We start from the raw sequence: 20,741 nt of genomic DNA on the forward strand, positions 1-20,741 counted from the left end.
CAGTGCAAGCCAGAAAGAGAGGCCACACCAGAAACCAACCATGATGGCACCTTGATCTTAGACTTCTAGCCTCCGGTACTATAAGAAAATAACATTATGTTGTTTAAGCCACTGAGACTGTGGAATTTTGTTATTAGAGCCCCAGCAAACTAATGAAATGTGACGGTTCACTTTCTTCTTTGCTACAACCAAGCTGATCACATAAGCTGAGTTGGGAAGAGAAATGTTACTATGAGAACCATTCCAGAACAAAAGTATGAAGAACACGAATCTCACACACTTAACGCTTGCCCATCGCTCACAGACATCCAGACTCCTAAAATCTCTCACTTACACTTTTGCCAAAGCTCACTTTTGGTGAGGACTTTGAAATTCATTTCCTCTAAGTGGTAAATAATACAACAGCATGAAGCGTTAAGTCGCTTAGGGACATGTGAATTTAACAGAGAGACAAGTGTTAAGCTAAAGAGATGATAATCTAATAGTGAAGTATCATCTAGCATCTACCTATCCAACAATATAAATCTGCTGTGAGCTCAGGAATATCCTCAGTACCAGACACAAAGCTCTGGGGATAAGAGAACAAAGAAGGTAATTACCTGAATTGTGAAGCTCACATGTGTTGAGGGAAATGATACATAAGTAGGCTATAATGCAGTGTGATGAAGGCTATAATATAAATGTGAACAAAGAGCTGTAGGAACACAGAGCTTCAGACTTAGGCCAAGTAATGAGGGTGTGTGTGCGTGTGTGTGTGTGTGTGTGTGTGAGTGTGTGTGTTTACATCTCTACATGTGTATACATATATACATACATATAAATAGATTTTATTATAGGTTTTTTATATTATAGGCATATGTACATTATTACGTTTGTATATATGTACATACATGTGTATATGTATGAGTGTGTGTGTGTAAAGCCAAGGCCTTACTAAGATGACAGCTGGTGCTCATTGGATATTTGAAATACTACATGCCAAGTACACCGTTTACATGGGTTTGATCCTCACAACAAACTACAATGTCGAAAAATATCATTACCCTTGTGTTTACAAACAAACAAGGAAACCAAAGCACAGAGAGGTTAAATTGTCCAAGATCACACAACCAATAAGCAGCAGAACTGGGATTTCTAACTGAGCCATAAATGCTATAGAGCCTGCCTTCCCAGCCACTATGTTACAGTACCTCTATCTGATCTTCCCAGGAGCCCTGAAAATCTACCATATCCACGTAATGCCAAATCTGGAAAGTCTTTAGGTAGTTGTAATTGTATTCAAGATTTTCTGTTGCAGGAAAGAGAAATTCACTAAAGCAATTCAAATACCCAGAGATTATTGTATAGGGCATTCCATCAGAAGGGAGCAACCTGGGGTCCCCTGGGAATAGGAAATGGTCATTGGGAATCCTCAGAAATCATAGCAGCTCTTCTTTCTGCTGCCTTCCTGCTCTGCGTAGTCATAAGATCTCCCTTCTTTGCTCTTCCCTGTTCTAAACTGCCACTTCTTCCTGAAGAACCACTTTATCTATGCACAGAATTGAAATAGTCTACTTTAGCCCAATAGCACTTTTCAGTTCAAGTGGCCAAAGTCTGTCTCTCTTTGTTAAGACAGGAAATTTGATTGGTCATTAGCCAGGTGAGAGATTAAAAGTGTGCTGTGTAAGTGGGGTGCTTAGAGACTTAAAGTACAATCTTAGCCAAATAACCTTGCCACAAGGGCTCAGAATGGGAGGCTGTTATTAAAACAGACAGGCTGGGCAGTATTCCACTACAGGTCAGATAGACCTATACAAACATCATCCTCCTAGGTGATCTTTACTAAAATTAAGCACTTTTTAAAAATATTCAATTTAAATTGAAAATAAGAACAAAAATAGTCTGCCCATTTCTCCTACCCCCCACCTCTGGCAACCAACAATCTGTTCTCTGTATCCATAAGCTTGATTGGTTTCTTTCTACCTTTCTTCTGCTTTCTTTCTTTCTTCATGTACTTTTAGATTCCACATATTAAGTGAGATCACATAGTACTTGCCTTTCTCTGTCTTACTTCACTTAGGATAATGCCCTCAAGGTCCAACCATGTCACAAATGGCAAGATTTCATTTGAGAATAGGCCATTAAGATGACAGAGCAGCATGGATATCCTCAGCTTGTCTCATCCCTGAAAACACAGATTAGCAACAAACCATTTTGCACACCTAGGAAATTGATTTGAGGATCAACACAACAATCTGTATAACCTGAGCCACAGAACTCAGAAGGTATGCAGTGCAGAGAGGTGAACTGGGGAAAGAAAAGCCGCAGAGGGTAGGGAACTGTTTTTGCGGAGACAGAACAGAGAAAGGGAGAGAATGTGGCACATCGGGAGGGTGCAGGAAAAACATTCCCCCGAAAATAGCTGGAGAGAAAGAGAAAGAAAGAGTGAAAACACCCCCAGGGGAATGAACAAGAAATCTGTTCCCCAAAACCATTGATGGAAAGAAAGGAGAGGGTTTCAATACCACCAGGATTCTATAAACAGTAGAATGCAGAGGCTGAAGTTTTGGAGCTCAGTGTCTGGCGGTATGCTGGTGAGGAAGCAGGACTAATCCCCAGGAGCAGGGAGCAGGATGTGAAGGGTCCATGTGCCACACGGGGAGAAGCAGTAATCTTTCTGGGAGAGCATTCGGTAGGGGTCATATGGCCTCCCCACAGGCAAAGGTCCCAGCAGACCCCAGAGAGCAGTCATATTTGCTGATATTGGGACAAAGACACCAGAGAGCAATGAAACCTGGTGCCAGCTGTGTGTTGTGTGACTTGCCACAATCTCTGAACCTCTGCCACTGCATGATGACACAAATGTTTTCTGGGATAAGCTGGCACCTGGCCATTGCTCAGTGAGACTCTCCCCCAGAGAGTCAGCAAGCGTCCAAGCTGCAGGGGTCTCTGAAGTGTGGGTTTTGAAACACAACCCCTTCTGAGATAAAACTCTGGAGGGAGGTGCCTACTGGCAGGTGGACAGCTTGGACATGAACAGGGTGGAGGCGGGGAGTGGACAGAGGCCTGAGACAAAGGAGGGATGCTTGATTACCAGTTGGTGAGAGCACAAAATTCCTGTGCCAGAGACTACAGAGCTGGGTGAAGCCATTTCCACCTCTCCCACACATGTGCATGCGCAGCAGACTGATGCACCCCAGTAAGCTAAGCAGTACCACCTAAGGGACAGTGGAGCTGTTACACCAAGCCCCGCCCAACTGCACTCTCCAAGCACGTCCTCCAGAAGACCAGCACAAGTCCCTCTACCTGCATAGTGTACAGATTACAGAGGGATTCATAGTTTCAGTTCTAGGGGAAACTGGATGTAATTTCATTCGGGTTTCATTCTGTTTGTTGGTTCCTTTATTACTTCAGTTTTTTTGCTTCCATTTTTGTTTAAATTGTGTCTCCTTTTTCTTTTTCTCCTTTCTTTTCTTTTTCTTGGATACACAAAGAAAAACTTTATTTTTATTTTCTTTATTTTTAAATTTTTATTTAATTATTTTTACTTTATTTTTATATTTTTTAACATTTTTTAGGGGCGCGTGGGTGGCTCAGTTGGTTGAGCTTCTGACAAGCTCAGGTCATGGTCTCGCAGTTCATGAGTTTGAGCCCCGCGTCGGGCTCTGTGCTAACAAACAGCTCAGAGCCTGGAGCTTGCTTCATATTCTGTATCTCTCTCTCTCTCCCCTCCCTTGCTCATGCTCTGCCTCTCTCTGTCTCTCAAAAATAAATAAATGTTAAAAAAAGATCTTCCATTATAACAATTTTAATTCTATTTCACTTTCTTTATTTCATTTTATTTTATTTTATTCTATAATTTTTTGTTTTTAAATTTTTCTTACCTTTTTTCTTTTATTTTCTTCCCCTTTTTTCCCTCTTCTATTCAGCTTCTATCAACAAACAGACCAAAGCACACCTATGATCTATCTTACTTTATTTGATTTTTTGTTTTGTCTTTAATTTTTTAGTTTTAATTTTTTTTTATTAATTTATTTCTTCCTCCAAAATGACAAATGAAGGAATTCACCCCAAAAGAAAGAATAGGAAGAAATGACAGCCAGGGGCTTAATTAACACAGAAATAAGCAAGATGTATGAATTAGAAATTAGAACCACAATAATAAGAATACTAGCTGGGGTTGAAAAAAGCATAGACTCTGCAGAGATACAAGAAATAAAATCTAGTCAGGACAAATTTAAAAATGCTATAACTGAGATACAATCTCAAATGGATGCCACAGTGGCAAGGATGAACAGAGCAGAGCAGTGAATCAGTGATTTAGAAGACAAAATTATGGAGAATAATGAAGCAGACAAAAAGAGGGAAACAAAGGCAAAAGACCATGATACAAGACTTAGAGAACTCAATAACTTATTAAAAAGGAACAACATCTGAATCATTGGAGTTCCCGAAGATGAAGGGAGAGAAAAAGGGGCAGAAGGTTTATGTGAGCAAATTATAGTGGAAAACTTTCCTAATCTGGGGAAGAACACAAACATCAAAATCCAAGAAGCACAAAGAACTCCCATTAGATTCAACAAAAACCGACCATCAACAAAGCATATCATAGTCAAATTCACAAAATACACAGACAAGGAAAGAATTATGAAAGCAGAAAGGGAAAAAAAGTCCTTAACCTATGAGAAGACACTTCAGGTATGTAACAGACCTTTCCACAGAAAGTTAGCAGGCCAGAAAGGAGTAGTAGGATATATTCAATGTGCTGAATCAGAAAAATATGAAGGCAAGAATTCTTTTTATCCAGCAAGACTGCCATTCAAAATAGAAGGAGAGATAAAGAGTTTCCCAGACAAACAAAAACTAAAGATGTTCGTGTCCACTAAACCAGCCCTGCAAGAAGCGTTAAGTGGGACTCTTTGAATGGAGAAAAGACAAAACAAAACAAAAAAAAGACCAAAAGCAACAAAGACTAGAAAGGACCAGAAAACATCACCAGAAACAACAACTCTACAGACAACACACTGGTCCTAAATTCATATTTTTCAGTACTCACTTTAAAAGTCAATGGACTAAACACTCCGATCAAAAGACATAGGGTATGAGAATAGAAAAGAAAACAAGACCCATCTATATGCTGCTTACAAGAGACCCATTTTATACCTAAAGACACCTGCAGATTGAAAGTAAGGTGATGGAGAACCATCTATCATGCTGATGGTCATCAAAAGAAAGCTAGAGTAGCCATACTTATATCAGAAAAACTAGATTTTAAAATGAAGGGAAATGAAGAAAGGAATTATACCATAATTAAGGGGTCTATCCACCAAGAAGATCTAACAACTGCAAATATTTATGCCTCCAATGTGAAATGCCCAAATATATAAATCAATTAATCACAAACATAAAGAAATTCATTGATAATAATACGGTAATAGTAGGAGACTTCAACACCTCACTTACAGCAATAGACAGATTATCTAAACACAAAATCAACAAGGAAACAATGGCTTTGAATCACATACTGGACCAGATGGACTTACCAGATATAATCAGAACATTTCATCCTGAAACAGCAGAATACACATTTTCTCAAGTGTACATGGAACATTCTCCAGAATAGACCCATAATGGGATACAAATCAGCCCTCAACAAGTACAAAAAGATCAAGATCATACCTTGCATATTTTCAAACAACAATGCTGTGAAACTCAAAATCAACCACAAGAAAATATTTGGAAAAGCCATGAATATTTGGAGATTAAAGAACATCCTACTAAAGAATGAATGGTTTAACCAAGAAATTAAGGAGGACATTAAAAAGTACATGGAAGCCAATGAAAATGATAACAGCCCAAAATCTCTGGGATGCAGCAAAGGCAGTCATAAGAGGGAAGTATATAGCAATCTAGGCCTTCCTAAAGGAAGGAATAAAGGTCTTGAATATACAACCTACACCTTACACCTGAAAGAGCTGGAATAAAAACAGCAAATAAAACCCCAAAATAGCAGAAGGAGGAAAATAATAAAGATTAGAGCAGAAATCAATGCTATCAAAATAAAATTAAAAAAAAAAAAAACAGTAGAACAGATCAATGAAACCAGGAGCTAGTCCTTTGAAAAAATTAACAAATTTGAGGGGCACCTGGGTGGCTCAGTCGGTTAAGCGTCCGACTTCGGCTCAGGCCACAATCTCACTGTCCGTGAGTTTGAGCCCTGTGTCGGGCTCTGTGCTGACAGCTCAGAGCCTGGAGCCTGTTTCGGATTCTGTGTCTCCCTCTCTCTCTGACCCTCCCCCGTTCATGCTCTGTCTCTCCCTGTCTCAAAAATAAATAAAAAAAAAACGTTAAAAAAATTTAAAAAAAAAATTTACAAAATTGATAACCCTCTGGCCAGACTGATCAGAAAGAAAAGGGAAAGGATCCAAATAAATAAAATCACAAATGAGAGAGGAGAGATCACAACCAACACCACAGAAATACAAACAATAATAAGAGAATATTATTATAAATTATACACCAGCAAATTGGGCAATCTTGAAGAAATGGAGAAATTCCTAGATACATATAAACTACCAAAACACAAACAGGAAGAAATAGAAAATCTGAACAGACCCATAACCAGTAAAGAAGTTGAATTAGTAATCAAAAATCTCCCAACAAACAAGAGTGAAGGGCCAGATGGCTTTCCAGGGAAATTCTATCAAACATTTAAAGAAGAGTTAACACCTATTCTTTTGAATATGCTCCACAAAAAAGAAATGTAAGGAAAACTTCCAAACTCATTCTATGAAGCCAGCATTACCTTGATTCCTAAACTAACAAAGACCTCACTAAAGAAGAGAACTACAGGACAATTTCCCTGATGAACATGAATGCAAAAATTCTCAACAAGATACTAGCAAACCAGATCCAAAGTGCATTAAAAGAATTACTCACCACAATCAAGTGGGATTTATTCCTGGGATGCAGGGCTGGTTCAACATCTGCAAATCAATCAATGTGATATCTCATATTAAGAAAAGAAAGGATAAGAACCATATGATCCTCTCAATAGATACAGAGAAAGCATTTGATAATATACAGCATCCTCTCTTGATAAAACCCCCCAAGAAAGTAGGGATAGAAGGATCATACCTCAATATCATAAAAGCCATATACTAAAGACCCACAGCTAATGTCACCTTCAATGGGGAAAACTGAGAGCTTTCCCCTTAAGGTCAGGAACATGACAGGGATAGCCACTGTCACCACTGTCATTCAACATAGTGTTGGAAGTCCTAGCATCAACAACCAGACAAGACAAAGAAATAAAAACCATCCAAATCAGCTAGGAGAAAGTCAAACTTCCATTTTTCACAGATGACATGATACTCTACATGGAAAACCCAAAAGATTCCACCAAAAAACCCGATAGAACTGATCCATGAATTCAGCAAAGTCAAAGGATATAAAATCAATGCACAAAAATCAGTTGCATTCCTATACACCAATAATGAAGGAACAGAAAGAGAAATCAAGGAATCAATCCGATAGGCAATTGCATTAAACACCATAAAACACCTAGGAATAAACCTAACCAAAGAGGTGAAAAATCTATGCACTGAATACTATAGAAAGCTTATGAAAGAAATTGAACAAGACACAAAGAAATGGGAAAATATTCCATGCTCATGGATTGGAAGAAAAAATACTGTTAAAAAGTCGATACTACCCAAAGCAATCTACATATTCAATACAATCCCTATCAAAAATAATATCAGCATTCTTCACAGAGCAAGAACAAACAATCCTAAAATTTGTATGGAACCAAAAAAGACCCCAAATAGCCAAAGCAATCCTGAAAAAGAAAATCAAAGCTGGAGGCGTCACAATCCTGGACTTCAAGATATATTACAAAGCTATAATCATCAAGACAATATGGTACTGGCACAAAAACAGACACTCAGATCAATGGAACAGAATAGAGAAGCCAGAAATGGACCCACAAACATATAGCCAACTAATCTTTGGCAAAGCAGGGAATAATATTCAATGAAAAAAGACAGTCTCTTCAGCAATATTGTTGGGAGAACGGGACAGTGACATGCAGAAGAATGAACCTGGACCACTATCTTACACATACACAAAAATAAATTCAAAATGGATGAAAGACCTAAATGTAAGACAGGAAGCCATCAAAATACTAGAGGAGAAAGTAGGCAAAAAACCTCTCTGACCCTGGTTGCAGCAACTTCTTACTTGACATTTCTCAGGAGGCAAGAGAAACAGAAGCAAAAATGAACTATTGAGACCTCATCAAGATAAAAAGCCTCTGCACAGCAAAGGAAACAATCAGCAAAATGAAAAGACAACTGACAGAATAGGAGAAGATATTTGCAAACAACATATCAGATAAAGGGTTAGTATCCAAAATCTATAAACAACTTCTCAGACTCAACACCCAAAAAACAAATAATCCAATGAAGAAATGGGCAAAAGACATGAATAGACACTTCTCCAAAGAAGACATCAAGATGGCCAACCAACACATGAAAAAATGCTCAACATCACTCATCTTCAGGGAAATACAAATCAAAACCACAATAAGATACTACCTCACACCTGTCAGAATGGCTTAACATTAACAACTCAGGCAACAACAGATGTTGGCAAGGATGTGGAGAAAGAGGCTCTCTTTTGCACTCTGGTGGGAATGCAAACTGGTGCAGCCACTCTAGAAAATAGTATGGAATATCCTCAAAAAATTAAAAATAGAACTACCCTATGACCCAGCAATTGCACTACTAGGTATTTTTCCAAAACATACAGGAGTGCTGTTTTGAAGGGACACATGCACCCCAATGTTTATAGCAGCCTTATGAACAACAGCCAAAGTATGGAAAGAGCCCAAATGTCCACTGACTGATGAATGGATAAAGAAGGTGTAGTGTGTATATATATACAATGTGTATATACACAATATAATATTACTCGGTGATCAAAAAGAATGCTAACTTTGCAACAACATGGATAGAACTAGAGTATATTATGCTAAGTGAAATTAATCAGTCAAAGAAAGACAAATATCACATGTTTTAGCTCATATGTGGAATTTAAGATACAAACGGATAAACATAAGGTAAGGGAAAGAAAATTAAGATAAAAACAGAGAGGGAGACAAATCATAAGAGACTCTTAAATACAGGGAACAAACTGAGGATTGCTGGAAGGGTGTTAGGTGGGGGGAGGGTCTAAATAGGCAGGAGGCAATAAGGAGGGCACTTGTTGGGATGAGCACTGGGTGTTATAACTAAGTGATGAATCACTGGATTCTATTCCTGAAATCATTATTATACTATATATTAACTAACTTGGATTTAAATTTTTTAAAAATAAATAGAAAGAAAATTTTAAAAAAATAATAAAAAAGTAAACTTCCAAACAGTCATAAAAAAGGCAAGATTTCATCTTCTTAGAGCTGAATATTATTCCATTGTGTATGTGTATATATACCACAAATTCCTTATCCACTCATCCATTCATGGACACCTAGGCTGCTTCCATGTCTTCACTATTGTAAATAATGCTGCTGTGAACATGTGGGTGCATATCTTTTTAAGTTAGTGTTTTTACTTCCTTCAGATAAATATACAGAAGTAGAATTACTGGATCATATGGTAGTTCTATTTTTTATGTTTTAATACTTCTTTCCATAGTGGCTACACCAAATTACATTCCTGCCAACAGTGTGCAAGGGTTCCCTTTTCTCCACATCCTCACCAACACTTGTTATTTGAAGTCTTTTTGATAATAGACATAGATAATAGATAATATACAGGTGTAAGGTGATATCTCATTGTGGTTTTGGTTTACAATCCCCTGATGATTATTAATGTAGAACATATTTTTGTGTACCTCTTGGTCATCTGCATGTCTTCTTTGGCAAAATGTCTATTCAGATCATCTGCCCAGTTTTTATTCAGATTGTATGTGCTTTTTTTTTGTTTTTACTATTGAGTTGTATAAGTTCTTCATATACTTTGGATATTAGCCCCTTATCAAATACATGATTTATTTTTATTTTTTATTTTTAATTTTTTTTTAACATTTATTTTTTGGAGACAGGGAGAGAAAGAGCATGAGCAGGGGAGGGGCAGAGAGAGAGGGAGACACATAATCCGAAGCAGGCTCCAAGCTCCGAGGCATCAGCACAGAGCCTGATGCAGAGCTCGAACTCACAAACTGCAAGATCATGACCTGAGCCAAAGTCGGACATTTAACCAACTGAGCTACCCTGGCGCCCCATCAAATACATGATTTGTAAATATTTTCTCTCACAGTAGACTCCCTTTTCATTTTGTTGGTGGTTCCCTTTGCTGTGCAAAAGCTTTTTAGTTTGATGTGGTACCACTCATATATTTTTGCTTTTGTTGCCTTTGCTTTCAGTGTCAAATCCGGAATATCATCGCCAAGACAAATGTCAAGGAGCTTACCACCTACGTTTTCTTCTAAGAGTTTTATGGTTTCATGGGGCGCCTGGGTGGCGCAGTCGGTTAAGCGTCCAACTTCAGCCAGGTCACGATCTCACAGTCCGTGAGTTCGAGCCCCGCGTCAGGCTCTGGGCTCATGGCTCGGAGCCTGGAGCCTGTTTCCGGTTCTGTGTCTCCCTCTCTCTCTGCCCCTCCCCTGTTCATGCTCTGTCTCTCTCTGTCCCAAAAATAAATAAACGTTGAAAAAAAAAAAAAAAGAGTTTTATGGTTTCATCAGGTCTTATATTCAAGTCTTTAAACCATTTTGAGCTAGTTTTTCTGTGTGGTTTAAGCTAGTGGTCCAAGTTTCACTCATTTGCATGTGGCTGTCCAGTTTTCCCAGCATCATTTATTAAATAGACTGTCCTTTCCCCATTATATATTTCTGGCTCCTTCATCATAAATTAATCATATATGCATGGGCTTATTTCTAGGGTTTCTATTCTGTTCCATTGACCTATGTCTCTGTTTTTATGCTGATACCATACTGTATTGATTACTATAGCTCTGTAATATACTTTGAAGTTAGGGAGCATGATGCTTCCAAATTTGTTCCTTTGCTTCAAGATTACTTCCACTGTTCAAGTCTTTTGTGGTTCCATACAAATTTTAGAACTATTTGTTCTATTTCTGTGAAAAATGCCATTACAATTTTAATACAGATTGCATTGAATTTGTAGATTCCTTTGGGTAGTGTGGACATTTTAACAGAATTAATTCCTGCAATCTGTGAGCATGGAGTATCTTTCCAATTATTTGTTTCTTCCTCAATTTCTTTCATCAATATCATAGTTTTCAGTATACAGGTCTTGGTTCAATTTGCACTTAGGCATTTTATTCTTTCTAATGTTATTGTGAATGGGACTCTTATTAATCTCTCTTTCGGATAGTTTGTCCTTAGTGTTTAGAAATGCAAGATTTTTATATATTGGTTTTGTATCATACAATTTTACTGAATTCATTGATTAGTTCTAACAGGGTTTTGTGTGTGTGTGTGTGTGTGTGGCATCTTTAGGGATATATAGATACATATATATCATGTCATCTGCAAATAGTGACAGTTTTACTTCTTCCTTTCCAATCTAGATGACTTTTATTTATTTTTCTTCCCTAATTTCCCTGAGTAGGACTTTCAGTACTATGTTGATTGAAAGTAATCATCTTTATCTTGCTCCTGATCCTAGACAGGAAAAACAAATGATCACTTGTCTTAAATGTAAAATGTACATCATTTAGTCTCCTTAACAGACTACTGTGTTTTTCTCTCCTTTAAGTAACTAAAACCAATGCCCCATGAAATCTAGAAATGTTTTGTTCCAATTAAGTAGTAGTGGGTCTCAGAACAGCATGTAGCATATAATATGTGGAGAAATGGAAAAGGAAGTCATGATATCTGAGGTGAGATATATGAATTATTTTAAAAAGTGAAACAGGTACCAATACTATAAGGAGAAATAATCAGTCCCCTCTGGGAAGAAGTACTCATAATTTTTTTAAGTTAGGGCATTAAGGAGCAAATATTTACATGTTCCTCCATAACTTATGAATGGGGGAAAAATAGGCCAGAATTCATTTTCTTATTTTGAAAACTGACATATTAATTTATTCACCTAATTTATTAAGCTAACTCCTAGACTATATTAATTTAAAATAAATGAGTATAACGTAGATGATTCTTAAAATTTTTTTAATGTTTTTACTTATTTTTGAGACAGAGAGAGACAGAGCATGAGCAGGGGATGGGCAGAGAGAGAGGGAGACACAGAATCTGAAGCAGGCTCCAGGCTCTGAGCTGTCAACACAGAGCCCAACGCGGGGCTCGAACTCATGGACTGTGAGGTCATGACCTGAGCCGAAGTCAGACACTCAACTGACTGAACCACCCAAGTGCCCCTAACGTAGATGATTCTTAACCAAAACTATATAAAGTATCCTTTTTCCATTCTGCAAAACAGAGATCGAGTAAATCTGTTGAAAAGAATTTGCTTAGAATGTGACAAACTAAAACACGAATATTTTTCAGTCAAAGTGAAGTCTTAGTCTGCTATTTTAGGCAAGACTCTAAAAATAAATATGAGATTGGCAATATAACATCATGTTTAACTACAGTTAGACTATTCTGGCTGTACCAACAACTGAGTGATCTTGAGTAAGTTATTAAAGTCTCCAGGTTAAATTATATTTGAAAAATGGGAAAAATAACATACATATGAGGTCATTCACAAGCATGAGATGAGTCAATCCTAAATAAAGCATATAGAACAATGCTGTCACTTCAAAATTACTAATAATTACTAGTTCTTTCCGTCAGTGGGCTCTCTGGGCATATGCATTGAGAGTCATGGCTTAGTCATCACCATTAAGAGTCTCGTGTTACATCATTCTTCTGGTTTCTAAGACTAAAAAGCATTCTTTTCTTCAGCTTGTGTTTTTCTTCTGATATCTAGTACTTCTTGTACCTTAGACAAAATACATCTATCACATTTCTGGTTTCTAACTTCCACCCCTTTCATTTCTTTCAAATCACTGGATAAAAAAATGTTTAAAAAATATTTGTTACCTGAGAACTCAACTCATAAGTTTTTTTTACTTAAAAAGAATTATCCTCAAATATGTTTCTAATTCCAGTCCTCAGAATGCTACTAAAATACATTATAAAATGTGTTTCCCTGTTAGTATCTATCACATCCTCCTTTTCCTTTGTGGCATGAGTTGCACTAATATACAACTTTGGGAGCTGTTGTGAAGCTATGATAAAGTAGGGAATCAAACAAAAGTAGATAGGTGCTGGGGCACCTGAGTGGCTCAGCTGGTTAAGCATCCAACTCTTGGTTTTGGCTCAGGTCATGATTTCACAGTTCATAAGATCAAGCCCTGCATCAGGCTCTGGACTGACAGCACAGAACCTGCTTGGGATTCTCTCTCTCCTCTCTCTTTGTCCCCACCCCTCATGTCTCTCTCAAAAATAAATAAATAATCTTTAAAAATATCCTCTCCTCAGGCATCCAAATCGGCCAGGAGAAGGTCAAACTTTCACTCTTCGCAGATGACATGATACTGTATATGGAAAACCCAAAAGGTTCTACCAAAAAACTGCTATAATTGATTCATGAATTCAGCAATGTTGCAGGATATAAAATCAATGCACAGAAATCGGTTGCATTCCTATACACCAACAATAAAGCGACAGAAAAAGAAATCAAGGAATCGATCCCATTTACAGTCACACCAAAAGCCATAAAATACCTAGGAATAAATCTAACCAAAGAGGTGAAAAATCTATACACTGAAAACTATAGAAAGCTTATGAAAGAAATTGAAGAAGACACCAAAAAAATGGAAAAAGATTCCATGTTCCTGGATAGGAAGAACAAATATTGTTAAAATGTTGATACTACCCAAAGCAATCTACATATTCAATGAAATCCCTATCAAAGTAACGCCAGTATTCTTCACAGAGCTAGAACAAATAATCCTAAAATTTGTATGGAGCCAGAAAAGACCCCGAATAACCAAAGTAATCTTGAAAAAGAAAACCAGGGGCGCCTGGGTGGCGCCGTCGGTTAAGCGTCCGACTTCAGCCAGGTCACGATCTCGCGGTCCGTGAGTTCGAGCCCTGCGTCAGGCTCTGGGCTGATGGCTCAGAGCCTGGAGCCTGCTTCCGATTCTGTGTCTCCCTCTCTCTCTGCCCCTCCCCCGTTCATGCTCTGTCTCTCTCTGTCCCAAAAATAAATAAACGTTGAAAAAAAAAAAAAAAGAAAACCAAAGCAGGAGGCATCACAATCTCAGACTTCAAGCTATACTACAAAGCTGTAATCATCAAGACAGTATGGAACTAGCACAAGAGCAGACACTTGGGTCAGTGGAACAGAATAGAGAACCCAGAAATGGACCCACAAACATATGGCCAACTAATTTTTGACAAAGCAAGAAAGAATATCCAATGGTTAAAGACAGTCTCTTCAGCAAGTGGTGCTGGGGAAACTGGACAGCGACATGCAGAAGAATGAACCTGGACCACTTTCTTACACCATACACAAAAATAAACTCAAAATGAATGAAAGACCTCAATGTAAGACAGGAAGCCATCAAAATCCTTGAGGAGAAAGCAGGCAAAAACCTCTTTGATCTTGGCCACAGCAACTTCTTACTCAACCCATCTCCAGAGGCAAGGGAAACAAAAGCAAAAATGAACTACTGGGACCTCATCAAAATAAAAAGCTTCTGCACAGCGAAGGAAACAATCAGCAAAACTAAAAGGCAACCAACCGACAGAATGGGAGAAGATATTTGCAAATGACATATCAGATAAAGGGTTAGTATCCAAAATCTATGAAGAACCTATCAAACCCAACACCCAAAACACAAATAATCCAGTGAAGAAATGGGCAAAAGACATGAATAGACACTTTTCCAAAGAAGACTTCCAGATGGCTAACAGACACATGAAAAGATGTTCAACATCACTCATCATCAGGGAAATACAAATCAAAACCACAATGAGAGATCACCTCACACCTGTCAGAATGGCTTACATTAACAACTCAGGCAACAACAGATGTTGGTGAGGATGTGGAGAAAGGGGAACACTTTTGCACTGCTGATGGGAATGCAAACTGGTGCAGCCACTCTGGAAAGCAGTATGGAGGTTCCTCAAAAAATTAAAGATAGAACTACCCTACGACTCAGCAATTGCACTACTAGATATTTATTCAAAGCATACAGGAGTGCTGTTTCAAAGGGATACATGCATCCCCATGTTTATGTCAGCATTATGTTCATCAACTGATGAATGGATAAAGAACGTGTGGTGGATATATATATATATGCTAATCACACATAGCTTTAGAGTAAGCCTTCCCCTCATTTATGTGGGCCTCTGTTTATGGTATATTTTTAAAATATTAAATATGTATAATGTGTGAAACACATTTTCTACTACTAAGATATTCTTAGATTATGTAATGAATAACTCGGGAAACAAGAGATGCCATACACACACACACACACACACACACACACACACACACAATGGAATATTACTCGGCAATCAAAAAGAATGGTAACTTGCCATTTGCAAGAACGTGGATGGAGCTAGAGTGTACTATGCTAAGTGAAATGAGTCTGTCAGAGAAAGATAAATATCACATGATTTCACTCATATGTGGGATTTAAGATACAAAACAGATGAACGTAAGAGAAGGGAAACAAAAATAATATAAAAACAGGGAGGGGAACAAAACAGAAGAGACTCATAAATATGGAGAACAAACTGAGAGTTGCTGGAAGGGTGTTGGGTGGGGGGATGGGCTAATTGGGCAAGGGGCATTAAGGAAGACACTTGCTGAGTAAGCACTGGGTGTTATATACAGGTGATGAATCATTGGATTCTACTGAAATCATGATTGCACTATATGCTAACTAACTTGGATATAAATTTTTTAAAATTAATAAATTAAAAAAAAGAGCTTCTTATGGTTTGCTTCCTTCTCTGTTTTTATCTTCTTTTTCTTTCTCTTCCTCTATGTTCATCTGTTGTGTTCCTTAAATCCCACATATGAGTGAAATCATACATTTGTCTTTCTCTGACTCATTTCACTTAGCATAATACACTCTAGTCCTATCCACATTATTTCAAATGGTAAGATTTCATTCTTTTTGATCACAAAGTGATATTCCATTTTCTATATACACACCACACCTTCTTTATCCATTCATCAGTCAATGGACATTTGGGCTTTTTCCATAATTCGGCTCTTGTTGATAGTGCTGCTATAAACATTGGGGTCCATGTATCCCTTTGAATCATCATTTTTGTATCCTTTGGATAAATACCTAGTAGTGAAACTACTGGATTGTAGGGTAGCTCTATTTTTAATTTTTCGAGGAACCTCCATACTGTTTTCCAGAGCAGCTGCACCAGTTTGCATTCCCACCAGCAGTGCAAAAGTGTTCCCCTTTCTCCACATCCTTGCCAACATCTGTTGTTTCCTGAGTATTACATAATCTAAGAATATTCTTAGTAGCAGAAAATGTATTTCACACATTATACATATTTAATATTTTTAAAATATAGCATAAACACAGGCCCACATAAATGAGGGGAAGGCTAACTCTAAAACTATGTGTGATTAACTATTTTCAAATTTTCTATTAACATTTCATTAGTAGTTCTTTGTTAATTTGGGGGATTACACAGGTATTTCTGAGGATTCAAGCCAAAGTTTTAAAATAATAATCACAGAAAAAGTTAAGTTGGGAAAAATCTATTTATTTACACAATATTTTCCAAGCACTAGGGAAAGATCTGTTTCCCAGGGCAATGGAATACCTGATCATGGCCCACTGGAGACACATGCCCACCGATACACAGTCAGAAGACATTCCATCACTGTGTTCCCTTCACTGTGTTAGGGCCTCAAGAAATAGTGGTGAACAAAAGTTATTCCTTTTATAAAGCTTATAGTCCAGCGGGGAAGGTAGACGTTGAACAAGTATTTACGGTTGTGACAAACGTTATGAAAGAAAAGAGCAAGTGAGGCAGAGGGAAATAGAAATGTACAATGGGGGTAACATAGCCTGGAGAAGCAAGAGAAATTTCCTAAAGAAGTAATATTTCAATTCGTCTTGGTAAGAAAGAGTGAGAAAGAGTTAATTGAGTAAAGAAGACAACAGGGCTGGGGTTAGTGTGGAGAAAAGAGGTATGGAACCTGACTATGCAATCATCTGAGATGGAAACTATTCTAGAAATGAACATTGGGCCAGTGTGCCTGAAGCTTGAGAGAGGAGGGAACAGTAAAATAAAATGAAAAAAAAAAAAAAAGAACTGAAGAACTATGAGTTGCTGTGGGCCTAGTTACCATCACATGCTGGGGGGAACCTCAGCGGTCACAGCTGCCCCAGTCACCATCACTGCAACTGTGAGTGGTGAGGCTGGGACCCAGCAGCCACCTGCCCTCGGCACTGCTGACACCAAGCTGGGCTCCACTGGCAGCAGCCAGGGTGTAGGGAGTGGGCCCAGGTGACCTCACATGGGTGGTACATGCCTGTGGGGGCAAGGTCATCGCAACAAAGGTTTGGGGAACAGTAAAATGGTTCAATGTAAGAAACAGATAAAGAAGATGTGATGCATTTATACAATGGAATACCATTTAGCTGTAAAAACAATGACATTTTGCCATTTGCAATGACACAGTTGGAGCTAGAGAGTATTATGCTAAGCAAAAAGTCAGAAAAAGATAAATACCATATGATTTCACTCATATGTGGAATTTAAGGAAAAAAACAAATGAGCAAAGAAGGGGCAGGGGGAGAGTGAGAGAGGTAAACTAAGATATAGACTCTTAACTGTAGAGAACAAACTGATAGCTACCAGAGGGGAGGTGGGGGTGGGAGTGAGTGAAATAGGTGATGGGGATTAAGAAGTGTGCTTGTCATGATGAGCACTGGGTGATGTACAGAATTACTGAATCCACTAAATTCTACCCCTGAAACTAATATTGCACTGTATGTTAACTAACTGAAATTAAAAATAAAAACAAAAGAAAGAAAGAAAGAAACAAACAAACAAACAAAGAAACAAAGAAGTGGATATAGTTTCATCAAAAGGAATGACACCAAGGAAGATGTGTTTGTACACCAGACTGCTATGAACAAGAATAATGCCAGGAAGTACCTTCACAGTATAGGAGATGGAGAGACTGTGGAATTTGATATTGTTGAAGGACAAGGAAAGGGTACAGAGGCAGCAAATGTCACAGGCCCTGGTAGAGCTCCAGTTCAAGGCTGCAAATATGCTTTGGTTGGTAACCACTATCCATGCTATCCATCCAGGGAGTCTTCCACACAATTACCTGCAGAAGTCCCAGAATAACCAGAGTTGCGGGGGGTGGGGGGAGGACCCTATGGGCATCAACCACTGTCTTCCAACCCTTCTGTGCAGGGAGAAGTGGTAGAGGGAGCTGACAAGCCAGGTTCAGGAAAGTAAGGTAGACCAGCAAGACAGAATATGTATCAGGGTTATATACCATGATTCCGCAGGAGTTATCTTCCCCAAAGATAGCCTAGAGAGGATGGCTTTGAAGAAGATAATGAAAATCAAGATAAGACCCTATGCCAGCAGCCACCTCAACATAGGCAGACACCCAGAAAACTCTAAACCACACCATGGCAAAGAGACAATAGCAGTCAATCCAGAAGCTGAGAATTCATCGACTCCCAAAGTTGAGCAGATCAGGGCTGAGTAAGTACCTGCTTATCATCTATACTATCATCTGGTTTACTCACCTAACAAGAAGAAATGAATATGAAATTCCAGCAATAAGAAGTAAATGCAAGGTTGGAGCTGAAGATCTTAAGTGCTTGCTTTTTGCCCTTGACTACATAAATAGAACTATCTGCACTATCTATGCAGCATGGGGGTTTTATTATTTTTACCCAAAGATGTCTCTTTTTGGTAATGACAAGTGTAGTTTAAAAAAAAAAAAACCTAGTTTTTCTCAATACATCTTTAAAGTTTTTTAAATTGTTCCATATCTGGTCACCTTAAGAAACTTAGGAACCTCATTTAAAATTTTTTTTTTCTTAACATTTAGTTTTGGGAGAGCGCAAGCAGGGGAGGGGCATAGAGAGGAGGACAGAGGATCTGAAACAGGCTCTGTGCTGACAGGCTGACAGCAGTGAGCCTGATGCGGGGTTCAAACTCATGAACCACGAGATTATGACCTGAGCCAAAGTCGGACGCCTAAACAACTGAGCCACCCACATTCCCCTAATTTTTTTTTTTAATTTTAGATAGAGAGAACACAAGCAGGGGAGGGGGCAGAGGGAGAGAGAGAGAGAGAGAGAGAGAGAGAGAGAGAGAGAATCTTAAGCAGGATCCATGCTCAGCACAGAGCCTGATGTGGGGCTTGATCTCACAACCCTGGGATCATGACCTGAGCCGAAATCAAGACTTGGACACTCAACCAACTGAGCCACCCAGACACCCTTCATTTTTAATTTGTAATAAAAGTTTACAACTTGGGGGTTCCTGGCTGGCTCAGTTGGTAGAGCATGTGACTCTTGATCTCAGGGTTATGAGTTTGAGCCTCACATTGGGCATAGAGATTACTTCAAAATAAGATCTTTAAAAAAAAAGTTTCCAACTTGATTTTTTTCAAGAGTCAACCAACAGCAAGCACCTATTAATAAAGTTCTTGAAAGACAGACAGACAGACAGAAAGAAAGAAAGAAAGAAAGAGAAAGAAAAAAGAGAAAGAAAGAAAAAGTTATATTTTGCTAGGCCTCATAGGACACCTTGCAGATTTTGAAGTGTATGTTAAAGAAAAGAGAAAGCCATAGAAGAGCCTTAAAACATGACCATGGATACACTAGAGAAGATGTATTTGGAGGGAATAAGAGATGATATTTGGTAACCACATAGGAGCTCACTATAGTAATCGAAGCATGAGATTATGGTGGATTATACCGGGGTGGCTATAGTGAGGATGGAGAAAAGTTTATGGGTTTAAGAGATATTTTAGAACAAAATCAACAATCCATGACATGGATTATTAAAAAGTAGTCTAACAGAACAATTTAATATAGAGGGTGGAAATATAAACTGATCAGAGAGACTGGGATTACTGGACTATATTGAGGGTCCATTTCAACCTGATGACTGTCATTTTCCCGGGATGTACTCCTGCAGCCAAGTGTTACTGAGCTTACCCAGAAATGCCGATTTTTCCAGGCCAAGTGTGAAACATAAACAACTCAGGAAATTCAGTGATGGCCAAGAGAGTGACTGGAATGCTGGACCATGGAATCCAGGCTGCATAAAGAAGATAATAAAGCAGGAACAGATAATATGAGGTAAAATGCATACTGAGAGTAGTTGAGAAAGCAAGTGCAAAGGCTAAGAGGTTGCTGGTGATCAGAAAAATGATGTATATATTGGCGATTTTCTAGACAATTTTGGGAATTGCTGAGATAGAAATGGAGGATAAGGTCACTGGCAATGAAGAGTTAACAAAATGAGAAGCTAGTATCGGAGCAGTGTGACCATATGGATGTGGAAGTCAACCAAGCTGATGACAGGGTTCCGAATGGAAAGAGAGACTATAAGCCAGATACCAAAGTCTCCACTGAATAATGGAAAGTGTCAAGGATGAGACAGAAGACAATCATGGGATGGGGAAAAATGAGTGTAAGAGTCTTAGCTTACCGACTGTTAAAAATACCAACTGTTAGAAACCATAATGTTAAGGG

The 20,741-nt window shown here is 38.3% G+C and overlaps 1 pseudogene; it reads left to right on the top strand.

The window, feature by feature from the left end:
- Positions 1-17,326: 17,326 nt before the first annotated feature.
- Positions 17,327-18,736, top strand: LOC124521183 (Y-box-binding protein 1-like; annotated as a pseudogene).
- Positions 18,737-20,741: the final 2,005 nt, after the last annotated feature.

Source organism: Lynx rufus, unplaced genomic scaffold (genome assembly GCF_022079265.1).
Source record: "Lynx rufus isolate CCGP_SWC_20201006 ecotype Redwood Valley unplaced genomic scaffold, mLynRuf1.p SCAF_3, whole genome shotgun sequence".
In the NCBI taxonomy this organism is placed as follows: Eukaryota; Metazoa; Chordata; class Mammalia; order Carnivora; family Felidae; genus Lynx; species Lynx rufus.